The following is a 17,288-nucleotide window of genomic DNA, read 5'->3' as shown; positions in this document are numbered from 1 at the left end:
TGTATTGCTTTATCTTAGGAAATATAGTGAACTCAATATTGAGAAAAATAAAGAGACATTTATAAGAAATGTGGGAAATTCTGTATTCATTTCCATGCTAAGCCACTTTTGTGAAAACTGTAGGACATGAGGGGACACTTGTCTGTGGCACACACCAATGTGATTAAATACTGGCACTTAAAATATCACAGGAATTTTGGGAGAAGCCCAGTACTATTAAACCTAGGAGAAAGAGACTACAGAGTAACATGAAAAACATTACTTGTTTAGGAGAGTTATGGACTAAAAATAGCATTGCTACACCTATTGTGATTGAAGTGAAAAGAGGTCTTTAAAATACAGAAATAATGAACTTCCCACCCTGTTAATATTGGCAAAGATCTGGCTAAACAACTGCCATCAAAAACAGAGCAATGGGGCTTCCCTGGTGGCGCAGTGGTTGAGAGTCCGCCTGCCGATGCAGGGGACGCAGCTTCGTGCCCCGGTCCGGGAAGATCCCACATGCCGCGGAGCGGCTGGGCCTGTGAGCCATGACCGCTGGGCCTGCGCGTCTGGAGCCTGTGCTCCGCAACCGGAGGGGCCACAGCAGTAAGAGGCCCGCGTACCGCAAAAAAAAAACAAAACAAAACAGAGCAATGGCTCAGACAAGACACCATGTAGTGTGTATTCAGGATGTGGGGATGTTAGTAAGGCAGGTTAAAAACTAAAGAGGAAGAACAAAACAAGATGTGCTCCACTGTGATTCTGAGGAAGGGAAAGCCAGTGAATACACTTCCCTCTTGCCTTTATTCTGGGGGATGTGCCTTTGGGCAATTTGCAAAACAAAGTTTAGCTCCTTCCCAGTTTTGTGAGCATACATATTGCTCTGAGGGTAGCTATTTCTAGAGGCAACCAAGCTAAGATAAATGTATAAGCTTGGGAATGGGATAGAGGCAGAGCACTGCAGTGGGGAAGAGGCCTGCATTCAGGGTCAGAATAGTTGGGCCACATCCTGATTTTTCAATGAGCTTTACAATTTGGAGCCAATCTCTTAAACTCTGACTTCAGCTCCAATATCTATTATTGCAACTCTAGTCATTTCCTTGCCTAAAACCTTCCAGGTGCTAAAAATTATGAGAAAAATGGGTCACATGCTCCTCATGGTACACAAAGTCCTCTATGACTGGATCCTGTTTCCTTCACCACGGTCATCTCTCTCTACCCACCACCCAACTCCCAACAGCCTAAGTGATATTGAAGTACTTGAGATTCCTTCATGAACTGTGTTGTTCCAGAGGAGAGACTGTTCCTTCATTTCTTTGGAAAACTGTTTATTTACACTCATCCTCTAGGATTCAGCTCACTGTCATCTCCTCCAAAAAGTCTTCACTGGACCCTCCAGTCAGACTGAGGCCCTTTTCTTGATATTTCCATAGTACTTCATATTAGGTTGAAAAAACATCTTTGACCCTGCCTATGAGGGCATGCCCTGTGTCATGGTTGTCTGTGTCTCCTTAAAGCCCATCAGAGGGACAATAGTCACTTGGTTAAAAAAACTATCTGACCATACAATAGTAAATTGAGAGAAACAATGCTTGCTTTGACACCTCATAGGTTTCTGGTAAGTAAAAGTTGAATATTAATATAATGCATGTAAAGGTGTATGGGAAAATGAGCATTTATTTAACACTTAATATATTCATTTATGCATTAATTCCCCAAATACTTATTGAATATCAACCGGGTGCCTGGGGTACTAGAGACATAGAGAAAAAAGTAGATCAAGTCTCTTTTTTCATGGAACCTACATTATAAGTGGGAAACAGTTAATATAGAGATGAATAAATATATATCACATTATGTGAAGTTGTATAAAGAGAAACAGAGCAAATAGAGATGGATAGGGGTTACTATTTTAAATAGGGTGGCTAATAAGGGCCTTTCGGATGAGGCAATGTGTGGGCCTGAAGGAAGTAACAAAGCAGGCTATTTGACAATATTGGTGACAGTGTCCTAGACAAAGAACACATCAAATATGAAAGCCTGGAGATAGGATCATGTTTGGCATATTCAAGAAATAGCATGAAGCCAGTATGAATGAAGGACACTAAGTGAGAGAAAATCTGATGGGAAATGAAGTAGAAGAGGTAACAAAGAGACCAGCTGATGTAGGGCCTTGAAAACCATGGACTTGGCTTTTATTTTAAGTGAATGGAAGTCATTGGTGGAAAAGAGCAGGCTTTCATGGTATAGAAGGCTTCCTCAGGGAAGCTGGACTATATGAGGAGCATACATGGAAGCCAGTAACCAACGATCACTGCATGGACCAGGGAGGTACAGATCAGATTTGGGATTTAGTTTGAAGACAGGGCCACCTGGATTTGCTGATTGAATATGTGAGAAAAATGAGTTAAAGATGACTCTGGTATTTCAAGCAGCCAGAAGATTGGAGTTACAGTTTTTGAGATGTGGGAGGCTACAGAAAGAACAGGTTGGGGCAGGGTGTGGGTAGTTAAGCACAGATCTGGTTAATGGATGTCAGAGCGTGGTTATACGCTGACAAGAGTGATGCAGCAGAGATTTTTAAAAAATCATGTAGGAGACAGGGGCGAATTGCTTGAGTGATGTCCGTGAGATGACAATAGGGTGTGAGCCATGGCAGATGGTGCACCCCTGTAACACACTATACAAACATAAGGCTCTATTAGATACATCTTTATTAACTAGAGTGATGTATATTCTAGCTGTTGTATTCTTCGGGGGCTAACTATATTTTCCAGTTGAACTAGTCCAGTGAATTAAAAGGGCTAAAAGACCACAGCAATGACACAGAGTCACCCTCAGGCACAGCACTGTAAATATCATCTGCCCTTTTCAAGATTATATTCATATCTATGGTCTCCCTTATAGATGAAAAAACAGAGGCTCAAGATTTTAAAGGGTTTACCTAAAGTCACATAGTTTATAGTGAAAGAATTAGGACTAGAACCTGGGTTTTCTGTCTGACATCCCAGGGCTCTTCCTAATAATTGGGATCTCAGTCACATTTTGTACCTGCCTTCTAGACCTTGTCCCTGACCAAGAAGAGACTTAAACACATTTCCAAAGGGGCATTTACCTGGCAACTTGGTCTCTCAATTCACTGATTTCCCCTGCTTACTTTCTTCATCATTCTCATCCTCAGCATAAAAGAAAAGGCTTATAATCTTCTCTTAGGAAAGTGATTAATTATGGGGAGAAAGAACTGGCTTGCTGTCAGGATGCATAAGGAAGACCACGTCTCTCTCCTCCCCAGGAAACCAACCAACCAACCAACCTGTCGCCATGGTTCTTTCTGATTTCTGGGCTTAATGCTCCTGGTTTGCACCTGGAGGACTTAAGAGGATTGATTCTCCGGGCAGTTTAGATCAGCAGAGAAGCTTCCACATGTTTATTTATAGGTTATATTGCAGATTTCACCTTTCTTTTCTTCTTCTCCTTCCCCTTACTCTATTTTCCAAACACACTTAAAGGGCTTGCAGAATTCAGACTATAAATTTAGCAAAAACAAATAGATGAGACAAAAAAGATGAGGGAAAATAGAGGAATGAGTAAGTAAGATTAGACATGAAGGCCATAAATCCCTACACATCTAGAAATAGCCTGCACACTTGGCTCTGAGCTCAGCAGGCAAAGCAAAGGGGAAAACACAACTAGTACAATATCCACAAGGGTTCACAAGATTTTAATAAGCCAGTTGTTCAGAAATATAGCTTTTTCTAGTACTAATATATGACTTTTGTCCCATAGGCCATTGAAAGAGGGCACTGGGAAATAGAATAGATGAAGTCCTCATATCCTCACAGTGAGTACAGGTGTTTCCTGACTGTTCTCCAAAAGGAAAGAAAAGAAAAAGAAAAGAAAAATGTTTGATGGTATAAGGCCTTAAATGAGCTAGTTCAGTAATAGTAACTCCATGAAGAAACATTGCAAATTGATCCAGATGAAAACTTTTTGTTAGTCTGGCTTGATGCATTTCTTAAAATTTTTATTTTAAAATATTTATTAAAAAATATTTTTTTAGTCTTAGGACTGCTTTACACTCTTAAAAATTATTGAGGGCTTCAAAGTACCTTTGTTTATATGGGTTATATCTATAAATATTTACTCTATTAGAAATTAAAATGACAACTTTGAGAAATATATATTTATTGATTTATTTAAAATAATAAATCCATTAGTTACATGTCAACATAATAACATTTTCCAAAACAAAAACTTTATTGAGAAGAGTAAACTGTTTTACATTTTGGTAAATTTCTTTAATGTGTGGTTTCATAGAAGACAGCTGAGTTCTCATATTTGCTTCTGCATTCCAGCTGTTAAGACGTTTTCGTGGAAGTATATGAAGAAAAACATCACACAGATATGTCATTGGAAAATGGAGGAGTATTTTAAGAGCTTTTTCTGACAATTGTGGATATTATTCTCTAATACTACAACAAAATTTGACAAGTGGCTATTTCTTAAAGGCTAGTTGCCATGCAGAATCTGAAAGTATGTTAATGAACTTTTCATATGCTACTGTTACATTACAACCCATCACTCTGTCTTATACTTTGAATGGATCTTTTACCCATGCATGATTTTGTAGCATCATGTATTGGTCATTTGGGAAATACTAGCTCACTGAGTTGTTGACACATTTCATTATACAATCTCAAAAATCACATTTGTTAATGTCACAACTGATCTCATTAGAAAGTCTTGAGAAGCTGTCAAGCTCACAGTAGCAGGTACAAGTTTTCCAAATTTCTAATTTTCAGTGGAAGTTCAAATCTTATCACTGGCAACAGATACATCCAATTGTTTCCCTTGAAGTGACAGGCTCCTTTTTTTCATTTTGAAGAAAACGTTTGCCAAATACCCAAATCTGAATAGCCATAGCTTGACTGTCAGTTGTTCTTTCAAGAAAAAAATGGTGTTTGAAGAAAAAAGAGGCTAGTTCAGCTCATAACTCAGTTGCACAAGTGCTTTTCCTAGAGAAAACCATCATGCTTTTGCATGCAACGGAACTGCTTTATTCATGCTTTCCATTTCATCACACAGAGTATCATATTATTCTCTGTATTTCAAGGTTGAGATTAAATAAAATTAGTAATTTACTTTAGCATCAAGGACATGAAATAAATAAATAAATAAAATTTGTTTTTTGTTTGCTTGTGTTTCTTCTTGTGTTGGTTTGTTTTCTACTGTGAGGGTATGGTAATGAAGAAGAAAAAGATGAACACTACTAGTATAGTTGGCGCCACTGCCTTGATTCATGCTAAGGCACCAGCAGTTTACCACTGCATCTGCACCATTCATGCAACACATGTCAACTCAGTAAAAAAGGCAACATTAGTAATTTTAGTACTAATTAGTATAATATAATTACATATTTGTATATACTCAGAATAATTAGTCTTTGTATTAATATGCAAATAGAATTGATCTTGTGAACCCTCTAAAAAGGTCTCTTTGAGCGCTCTTTGAGAACTACTGATCTAGAGGAAAGGATGAGATGCATATTCACCAGGTAATAAATTTTATATATAAATTAGATATATATATATAATATATATTTATAGCATTCAGATGCTACAAAATAATGGATGTACAATATAGTGATTCACAATTTTCAAAGGTTATATTGCATTTATAGTTATTATAAAATATTGGCTATATTCCCCATGTTGTATAGTATATCTGTATAGCTTATTTTATACATAGTAGTTTGTATCTCTCGATCCCTACCCCTATATTGCCCCTCCTCCCTTCCCTCTCCCCACTGGTAACCACTAGTTTGTTCTCTATATCTGTGAGCCTACTTTTTTTGTTGTTATATTGACCAGTTTGTTGTATTTTTTAGATTCTACATATAAGTGATAGCACACAGTATTTGTAGTTCTCTGTCTGACTTATTTCACTAAGCATAATACCCTCCAAGTCCATCCATGTTGCTGCAAATGGCAAATTTTTTTCTTTTATATGGCTGAGTAATATTCCATTGTATATGTATGCCACATCTTCTTTATCCATTCATCTGTTGATGGGCACTTAGGTTGTTTCCATATCTTGGCAATTGTAAATAATGCTGCTATGAACAACTTGGTGCATGTATCTTTTTGTATTAGTGTTTTTCGTTTTTCTGGATGTATACCCAGGAGTGGAATTGCTGGGTCATATGGTAGTTCTATTTTTAGTTTTTTGAGAAACCTCCATACTGTTTTCTGAAAATAATGGACTTTTAAATTAAACTTATTATTTTGAGATTATTCACATGTAGTTGTAAGAAATAATAGGAAGAGATCCTGTGTACCCTTTACCCAGTTTCCCTTAATGGTAACATCTTCCAAAACTATAGTACAATGGCACAGCCATGTTAATTATATTGATACAGTCAAGATATAGAATAGTTCCATTACCACTAGGACCTCTTGTGTTGCCCTTTTATATTTATGCCCACTTTCTTCCTCCCCATTGCCTCCTATCTTCCATCCCTGACTCCTAGCAATCATTAATCTATTTTCATTTCTGTATTCTGTCATTTCAGTAAGATTATATAAATGGAATCATAAAATATGTAACCATTTGAGATTTTCTCTCAGCATAATTCCATGGAGATTCATCCATGTTATTGCATGTACCAATATTTTATTCCTTGTTATTGCTGAGCAGTGTTCCACTGCATGGGTATGCCAGAGTTTGTTTATCCATTCACCTTTGAAAAGCATTTGAGTAGTTTCCAGTTTGGGTTATTATAAATAAAACTGCTATGAAAATTAATGTATGGGTTTTTGTGCTATGAAGATTAATGACAACATAAGTTGTCATTTCTCTGGGGCAAATGCTCAAGGGTACAATTGCTGGGTTGTATGGTAATTACATGTTTGCCTTCCAATAAACTGACAAACTCTTTTCCAGAATGGCTGTACCATTTTTCATTCCCACCAGCAAAGTATGAGTGATCCACTTTCTCCACCTCCTTGCCAGCGTTTGGTGTTGTCACAATTTTTAATTTTAACCATTATGATAAGTTTATAGTGATATCTCATGTTTTAATTTACATTTCTCTAATGAATAAAGATGTTCAACATCTTTTCACGTGCTATTACAGTATATCCTTGCCATCAAAATGCTGTTCATGTCTTGCCCATCTTCTAATTGGGTTGTTTCCTTTTTTTTTTTTTTTTACACATAAGTTCTGAAAGTTCTTTATAAATTGTAGAAGGCATGAGACTCAGGTTGGGATCAATTTTTTGCCTATGAATGTACTAGGACTTATGCATTCCATTTAAATTTTAGAATAAACTGGTCTATGTCTACAAAAGCTTTGCTAGTATTTTTATAGAAATTGCATTAACCTACAGACCAGTTTAGGGAGAACTGACATCTTTACTATGTTTTGTCTTTCCAATCTATGAACACAATATATCTCTCCATTTCTTTATTTCTTCTTTGATTTCATTCATCAGCATTTCATAATTTTCAGAATACAGATACTGTACATTTTTTCTTAAGTTTCTACCTAAGTATTTAATTTTATTTAGAATAAGTATAAATGGTATTGTGTTTTAATTTTGGTTTCTACATGTTCATTGTTAATACATAGATATGAGATTGATTTCTGTGCTTTTATCTTGTATCCTTGACCTTGTTAAACTAACTTATTAGTTCTAGATTTTTATAGATTCCTTGGGATTTTCTATGTAGATAGTCTCATGTAATCTGTAAAATAAGACAGTTTTTTCCTTCCTATTCAATTGCTATTTATTTTCCTTGCTACACTGTAGGGTCTAAAACTTCCACTACTATGTTGAACAAGAGCAGTAAGAATGGACATTTTTTTCCTTGCTCCCAATCTTACAAGGAAAGCATTCAACCCTTCTCCATTAAGCATGATGTTAGCTGTAAGTTTTTTGTAGATGTTCATTATCTAGTTGAAGAAATTTCCCTCTAGTCCTAGTTTGCTGAGAGTTTTTAATCACAAATGGATGTTGGGTTTTGTCAAATAATTTTTCTGCATCAATTGATATGAACATATGGTTTTTCTTGTTTACCTTATTGATGCAATGGAATATACTAACCGATTGTTTTTTTTTGGCTGCATCACACAGCTTGTGGGATCTCAGTTCCCTGACCAGTGATCGAACCCATGCCCCCTAAACTGGGAGTGCAGAGTCTTAACCACTGGACCACCAGGAAAGTCCCTCTTTTTATGTATTGATGGATTCAATTTGATAATATTTTTAATTTTTTTTATTTATTTATTTTTTTCTGCGATACGCGGGCCTCTCACTGTTGTGGCCTCTCCCGTTGCGGAGCACAGGCTCCGGACGTGCAGGCTCAGCAGCCATGACTCACGGGCCCAGCCGCTCCGCGGCATGTGTGATCTTCCCAGACCGGGGCACGAACCCGTGTCCCCTGCATCAGCAGGCGGACTCTCAACCACTGCACCACCAGGGAAGCCCTGATAATATTTTTGTTGAAGTTTTTGCCTCTAATTTCATGATAGATATTGGTGTGTAGTTTTCTTTTTTCCTATTGTCTTATTCCAAATTTGGTGTAAGTAATACTAGGCTCATAAAATGAGTTGAGAAGTGTTCTCTACTCTGAGACTTCCTAGAAAAGATCGTGTAAAATTGGTGTTAATTCTTCTCTAAATGTTTGTTAGTATCTCCAGTAAAGTCATCTGGGCCTAAAGACATCTTCTTTGTTAGCTTTTTAATTACAAATTCAATTTCTTTAATGTTTGTAGGGCTATTCAGATTGTGTATTTCATCTTTCTTGAGTTTTGATTGTTTGTTGTTTCTAAGAAACTGGCCCATTTCTTCTAGGTTGTCAAATTTATAAATGTAAAGTTAGTTGTAGTATCCCCTTATTTTCCTTTTAATGACTACAGGATCTGTTTTAATGAAACAGGATCCCTGTTTCATTCCTGATATTGGTGATTTGTGTCTTCTCTTTTAATTTTCTTGAGGTTTATCAATGTTACTGATTTTTTTCTGAAGAACCAAATTTTTGTTATATTGATTTTATTATTTTCTTGTTTTCATTGATTTATCCTCTTGCTATTTCCTTCTTTATGCCTGCTTTAGGTTTAGTTTTTGTTTCTTTTCCTAGTTTCTTGAGGTAAAACTTAGATTATTGATCTAAGAACTTTCTTCTTTTATAATGTATGTATTTAGTGCTATAAATTTTCTTCTCTGCTTTAGCTATATCTCAAATATTTTGATATGTTGTATTTTTATTTTCAATTTCCTTTGAGCCTTCTTCTATAGTCAAAGGAATATTGAGGATTGTGTTGTTAATTTCCTAGTGTTTGGATATTTTTCTGTTATTTATCTCTAGTTTGATTTCATTATGGTCAGAGACCATATTCTGTATGGTTTCAATTCTTTTAAACTTGTTGAAATTTCCTTTAAGGCCCATGCTATGATCTGTCTTGGTGATAGTTCCATCGGCACTAGGAAAAAATGTATATTCTGATGTTGTTGCTTGGAGAGTTCTATATATGTTGGTTATATTCTGTTGCTTGGTGATAGTGCTCAGTTCTCCTGCATTCTTGCTTATTTGATGTCTACCATTTCTATCAATTGCTGAGAGGGAGATATTGAATTCCTCAAGTATAATTGCGGATTTGTTCATTTCTCCTTTCAGCTCTATCAGATTTTGCTTCATTATAGTGAAGCTCAGTTGTTGGTGCATACACATTTAGGATTGTTATGTCTTCCTTGTGAATGTATTCTTCTATCATTATATAATGTAACTCTTTGTGTTCATAATTTTCTTTGCCCTGAAATCACTATACCAGTTATTATTATAGCTACTTCTGCTTTTTTCCCATTTTTATTTTATTATTTTTAATTGGTTACTTTCTCCAGCTTCACTGAGGTATAATTCACAAAAAAATTATATATATTTATGGTGTACAACTTATTGTTTTGTATACATATGCATTGTGAAATAATTACCACAATCAACATAATTAACATATCCACATGTCTACCACCTCACATAGTTGTTTTTTTGTGTGGTATTGTGGTGAGAATATTTAAGATCTACTCTCTTAGCAATTTTCAAGTATATAATACAGTATTATTAACAATAGTCACCATGCTGTACATTACATCTCCAGAACTTATTCATCCTATATAACTGAAACTTTGTACCCTTTGACTAACATCTCCCCATTTCCCCCTCCTCCAGCCCCTGGCTCCCACCATTCTATTCTTTGCTTCTATGAGTTTAACTCTTTTAGATTTCACATATAAGTGATGTCATGCAATATTTGTCCTTCTGTGCCTGGCTTATTTCTCTTAGCATAATATCCTCCAGTCTCATCTAAGTTGTCTCAAATGACAGGATTTCTTTCTTTGTTAAGTCTGAATAATATCCCACTGTGTATATACCATATCTTCTTTATTCATTCATCCATTGATGGATGCTTAAGTTGATTCCATATCTTGGCCATTATGAATAATGCTGCAGTGAATATAGGAGTGCAGATATCTCTTCAAACTGTTGATTTCAGTGGGATTGCTGGATCTTATGGTAGTTGTACTGTTAATTTTTTGAGGAATCTCCATAGTGTTTTCAATAATAAAATTTACATTCCCACCAACAGTGCCCAGGTTTCTCTTTTCTCTACATCCTCACCAACACTATTTTTAAAAAACATCTTTATTGGAGTATAACTGCTTTACAATGGTGTGCAAGTTTCTGCTTTATAACAAAGTGAATCAGCTATACATATACATATATTTCCATATCTCCTCCCGCTTGCGTCTCCCTCCCATCCTCCCTATCCCACTTCTCTAGGTGGTCACAAAGCACCAAGCTGATCTCCCTGTGCTATGCAGCTCCTTCTCACTAGCTATCTATTTTACATTTGGTAGTATATATAAGTCCATGCCACTCTCTCACTTCGTCCCAGCTTACACTTCCCCCTCCCTGTGTCCTCAAGTCCCTTCTCTATGTCTACGTCTTTATTCCTGTCCTGCCCCTAGGTTCTTCAGAACTTTTTTTAAAAATTTTAGATTCCATATACATGTGTTAGCATACAGTATTTGTTTTTCTCTTTCTGACTTACTTCATTCTGTTTGACAGTCTCTACATCCATCCAGCTCACTACAAATAACTCAATTTCACTTCTTTTTGTGGCTGAGTAATACTCCTTTGTATATATGGGCCACATCTTCTTTATTCGTTCATCTGTCGACGGACACGTACGTTGCTTCCATGTCCTGGCTATTGTAAATAGAGGTGCAATGAACACTGTGGTACATGACTCTTTTTGAATTATGGTTTTCTCAGGATATATGCCCAATAGTGGGATTGCTGGGTCATATGGTAGTTCTATTTGTAGTTTTTTAAGGAACCTCCAAACTGTTCTCCATAGTGGCTGTATCAATTTACATTCCCACCAACAGTGCAAGAGGGTTCCCTTTTCTCCACACCATCTCCAGTATTTATTGTTGGTAGATTTTTTATGATGGCCATTCTGACTGGTGTGAGGTGATACCTCATTGTAGTTTTGATTTGCATTTCTCTAATGATTAGTGATGTTGAGCATCCTGTCATGTGTTTGTTGGCAATCTGTATATCTTCTTTGGAGAAATGTCTATTAAGTCATCTGCCCATTTTTGGATTAGGTTGTTTGGTTTGTGCTATAGAGCTGCATGAGCTGCTTGTAAATTTTGAAGATTAACCCTTTGTCAGTTGCTTCATTTGCAAATATTTTCTCCCATTCTGAGGGTTGTCTTTTCGTCCTGTTTATGGTTTCCTTTGCTGTGCAAAAGCTTTGAAGTTTCATTAGGTCTCATTCGTTTGTTTTTATTTCCATTTCTCTAGGAGGTGGGCCAAAAAGGATCTTGCTGTGATTTATGTCATAGAGTGTTCTGCCTATGTTTTTCTCTAAGAGTTTGATGGTGTCTGGCCTTATACTTAGGTCTTTAATCCATTTTGAGTTTATTTTTGTGTATTGTCTTAGGGAGTGTTCTAATTTCATTCTTTTAATATAGCTGTCCATTCTTTTACATGTAGCTGTCCAGTTTTCCCAGCAACACTTATTGAAGAGGCTGTGTTTTCTCCATTGTATATTCTTTCCTCCTTTATCAAAACTAAGGTGATCATATGTGCATGGGTTTATCTCTGGGCTTTCTATCCTGTTCCGTTAATCTATATTTCTGTTTTGGTGCCAGTACCGTACTGTCCTGATTACTGTAGCTTTGTAGTATAGTCTGAAGTCTGGGAGCCTGATTCCTCCAGCTCCGTTTTTCATTCTCAAGATTGCTTTGGGTGTCTTCCCTGGTGGCGCAGTGGTTGAGAATCTGCCTGCTAATACAGGGGACATGGGTTCGAGCCCTGGTCTGGGAAGATCCCACATGCCATGGAGCAACTAGGCCCGTGAGCCACAACTACTGAGCCTGTGTGTCTGGAGCCTGTGCTCCACAATGAGAGAGGCCATGATAGTGAGAGGACCGCGCACCGTGATGAAGAGTGGCCCCCGCTTGCCGCAACTAGCGAAAGCCCTCACACAGAAACGAAGACCCAACACAGCAAAAATTAATTAATTAATTAATAAACTCCTACCCCCAACATCTTCTAAAGAAAAAAAAAGATTGCTTTGGCTACTCAGGGTCTTTTGTGTTTCCATACAAATTGTGAAATTTTTGTTCTAGTTCTGTGAAAAATGCCATTGGTAACTTGACAGGGATTGCATTGAATCTGTAGATTGCTTTGGATACTATAGTCTTTTTCACAATGTTGATTCTTCCAATTCAAGAACATGGTATATCTCTCCTTCTGTTTGTATCCTCTTTACCTCCCCAACATTTTTATCTTTTGTTTTTGTAATAGTACACATTCTAACTGGTGTAAGGTAATATCTCATTGTGATTTTGATTTGCAATTCCATGATTAGTGATGTTGAGCATTTTGTCGTATACCTATTGGCCGTTTATATGTCTTCTTTTGAGAAATGTGTATTCCTTTGCCCATTTTTAAAAAAATTTATTTATTTAATTTATTTATTTTTGGCTGCGTTGAGTCTTCATTGTTGCACGTGGGCTTTCCCTGGTTGCAGTGAGAGGGGGCTACTCTTCGTTGCAGTGTGCAGGCTTCTCATTATGGTGCCTTCTCTTGTTGCCGAGCATGGGCTCTAGGCATGCGGGTTTCAGTAGTTGTGGCATGTGGGCTCTAGAGTGCAGGCTCAGTAGTTGCAGCGCACGGGCTTAGTTGCTCAGCGGCACGTGGGATCTTCCAGGCCCAGGGCTCAAACCCGTGTCCCCTGCATTGGCAGGTGGATTCTTAACCACTGCACCACCAGGGAAGCCCCTTTGTCCCTTTTTAAATTGGGTTATTTGTTTTCTTGCTATTGAGTTGTCTGAGTTCCTTATATGCTTTAGATATTAACCCCTTTTTGGATGTATGGTTTGCAAATATGTTCTTCCATTCTATAGGTTTTCTTTTTGCTTTGCTGATTGTTTCCTTTGCTGTGAAGAAACTTTCTATTTTGACGCAATCCTATTTGCCTATTTTTGCTTTTGTTGCCTGTTCTTTTAGGGTCATATCCAAAAAATCATTGCCCAGACCAATGTTAAGAAACTTTTCCCTTTGTTTTCTTCTAGTTTTTGTAGTTACAGGCCTTATGTTAATTCATTTTGAGGTGGTTTTTGTATATGGTGTGAGATAAGGGTCCAATTTCATTCTTCTGCATGTAGATATTCAGTTATCCCAGCACCATTTATGGAAGAGCCTCTCCTTTTCCCACTAGGTGTTCTTGGCACCTTTATCGAATATCATAGAACATAAATGTGTGAATTTATTTCTGGGCTCTCTATTCTGTTCCATTTTTTGTATTTCTACTTTTATGTCAGTACCATGCTGTTTTGATTACTATAGACTTGTAATATAGCTTGAAATGAGGAAGTGTGATGCTTCCAGCTTTGCTCTTTTTGCTCAAGATTGCTTTAGCTATTCAGGGTCCTTTGCAGGTCCATATAAATTTTAGAATTTTTTTCTACTTCTGTGAAAAATGTCATTGGAATTTTGGTAGGGATTGCATTGAATTTGTAGATCTTCTTGAGTAGTATGGACATTTAAACAATATAAATTTTTCCAAACCATGAATGTGAGATATCTTTCCATTTATTTGTGCCTTCATCAATTTCTTTCATCAATGTTTTATAGATTTCAGAGTACAGATTTTTAACTCCTTAGATAAATATATTCCTAAGTATTTTTTAATATTATTGTAAATGGGATTGATTTCTACATTTCTTTTTCAGATGGCTTTTTTTGTTAGTATATAGGAATACAGCTAATTTTTGTATGTTGATTTTGTATCCTTCAACTTTATTGAATTCATTTATTAGTTTTAACTGCTTTATTTTTTAGTGGAGTCTTCAGGGTTTTCTATATATACAATCATGTCATATGAAAACAGATAATTTTACTTCTTCCTTTCCAACTTGGATGCCTTAAAAAATTTTTTTTTCTTGCTGAGTTGCTCTGGCTAGGACTTCCAATGCTATGTTGAATAGATGTGGTGAAAGTGGACATCATTGTCTTGTTCCTGATCTTAGAGGAAGTGCTTGGTCAAGTCTGCTGTTGAAGCTCTCTACTGAATTCTTCAGTTCAGTCATTGCGTTCTTCAGCTTCAGAATTCTGTTTGGTTCTTCTTTATGGTTTCTATCTCTTTGTCGAACTTCTCATTTTGTTCATATATTATTTTATCAATTTCATTTAGTTGTCTATCTGTGTTCTCTTTTTGTTCACTGAACTTCTTTAAGACAAATTTTAAAAATTCTTTGTTGAGCAGTTTGTAGATTCCATTTGTTTAGGGTTGGTTATTCACGCTTTATTTTGTTCCTTTGGTAGTGTCATGTTTTGCTGATTATTCTTGATCCTTGTAGTGTTGTGTTGGTGTCTGCACATTTGAAGCAGTAAGCACCTCTTCCTGTCCTTATGGATGGACTTTAGCTAAGAAAGTCCTTCACCAGTCAGCCTGTCAAGAGAGTCTGGGTGGATCATCTAGCAGGGGTCCGTGGGTAGGCTCACTGCTGTAGCATCCAGGAAGGCTTGGTGGTCTTGGTGCCTGGGTCTGTATGGGTGGGCCTGGAGTCTGAGTCCAGGGTGGAAAGCTTAGAGCTTATGCTCACATGGGCTGTCCTGAAGCCTGTGTCTATGGGGGATGACCTGGCACTGGGGCAGAACTGATGCCTGGGTTCAGAATGATGGTTCTGGTCCTAAGTTCATGGGGCCTGTCCTGGCACCAGGGTCCATAGAGTGGATCAGGCATATGAGTCTACTGGGGGAGGTTTAGCACCTGGGGCCACAGGGGTGTCACTGTCACCCAGGATTGCAGTGTTGGATCTGGAGCCTGGATCCATGTTGTTGGGCCTGGGGCCTGGGTCTGCAGGGGTGGTCCTGGAGCCTGGGTCATGAGGGCTGGCCTGGCACTGGGTTCTACTGCACAGTCCTGTACTCTGGATTCACTGGAGCTGACCTGGACCCTGAGCCTGCTGGAGTCATGTCCACAGGGCCTGTCTTTGAGGCTGGGGCCATGGGATCTGGCTTGGAGACTGGGGTCACAAGTGTGGGCCTGGAGCTTGGTCTCCAGGGTCCAGCCTAGAGCCTGGGGCTGCAGGAGCCAGCCTGGCACTGGGGCATGCTTGGAGGCTTGGGTCAGCGGGTACTAGCTTGGAGCCTGTGTCCATGGAGACTAACCTGGAGCTTCTCCACTGTGAAGTTTACCTCTTTCTGATCTGCACTGCCAAGACTTGGGGGAAGGATGACATGAGTAATGTGGAACTGTCCTTCTTGCTCTCTTCAATGTATCTTATTTCTGTGCTCCATCCAGGTTCTATAACCTCTCACCTGGAATCCTTAGCTCTTGTGAAGGTATTTTTATGCATGGATACTTGTTCAAATTGATGTTTCTCTGAGGTGATAAGCACTGGAAACTTCTATTCTACCATATTGCTACTGTCACCTCCCCCCACTTATTTTTTTAAAATTAATGTTTGCATGGTGCTATGGACTGAATGTTTGTGCCCCCTCCCAAATTCATCATATGTTGAAGCCCTAATCACTAAGGTGATTGTATTTGGAGGTGGGCCTTTGAGAGGTAGATAGGTTTAGGTGAGGTCATAAGGGTGGGGCCCTTATGATGGAATTAATGACCTTATAAGAAGAAGAGACCAGTGCTCACTCTTTCTCCACTATATAGGGATACATTTGTAAGCCAGGAAGAGCTCCCACTAAGAACCAATTTTGTCAGCACCTTAATCTTAGACTTCTTAGCCTCCAGAACAATGAGAAATAAATGTCTGTCATTTAAGCCACACAGTCTATGGTATTTGTTATAGCAGGTGAAGATGACTAAGGCACATAATATATCTTTTATCATCATTTTACTTGTAATCTGTTATTAATTTTCCAGGGCTACTATAATAAAGTACCACAAACTTGGTGACTTAAAACAACAGAAATTTAATCTCTCGCAGTTCTGGAGGTATACAAAATTAAGGTTTTGACTAGGCCGTGCTCTCTCCAAATCCTCGAGGGGAGTATCCTTCTTTGTCTCTTCCAGCTTCTGGTATCTCCAGACTTTCCTTGGCTGTGGTAGCATAACTCTAATCCCTGCCTTTGTCTTTACATCATGTTCTCCCTGTGTATGTGTCTTCACATGACCATATTCATATCAGAGCACTAGTCTATTGGATTAGGGGCCCACTCTACGCCAGTATGACATCATCTTAACCTATTTCTGCAATTACCTTATTTCCAAATAAGGTCACATTCTGAGGTACTGGGGGTTATGACTTCAACATAACTTTTTTGAAGGGATAAAATTCAACCCCATAACACCTCTGCCATTGTCTTTGAAGTAAGTTTTTTATAAAGAGAATATAGCTGGATCATTTTTTAAAAAAATCAACTCTACTAATCTCTTTTAATTATTGTATTTAGATCAGTTACACATAAGCTAACTATATATATATATATATATATACTAGGGCTTAAGTCTCCATTTTATTATTTGTTTTCTGTGTGTTTTCTCTGTTTCTCTTTTTTGCCTTCCTCCAGGTTACTTGAACATTATATTGCTTTGTATAATTTTCTCAGTGGTTTTGCTACGGATTACAAAATACATATGTAACTTATCATAGTTTACTGGTATCTACCTTTTACCATTCTGAGTTACATGTAGAAAACTTACTCCCACTTGGGTTCCTTTACTCTCTCCACTTTTTAAATATAACTTTTAAGCATTTCCTTTA

Source organism: Lagenorhynchus albirostris, chromosome X (genome assembly GCF_949774975.1).
Source record: "Lagenorhynchus albirostris chromosome X, mLagAlb1.1, whole genome shotgun sequence".
NCBI classification, from domain to species: Eukaryota; Metazoa; Chordata; class Mammalia; order Artiodactyla; family Delphinidae; genus Lagenorhynchus; species Lagenorhynchus albirostris.
Note: the sequence above shows the minus strand (reverse complement) of the source record.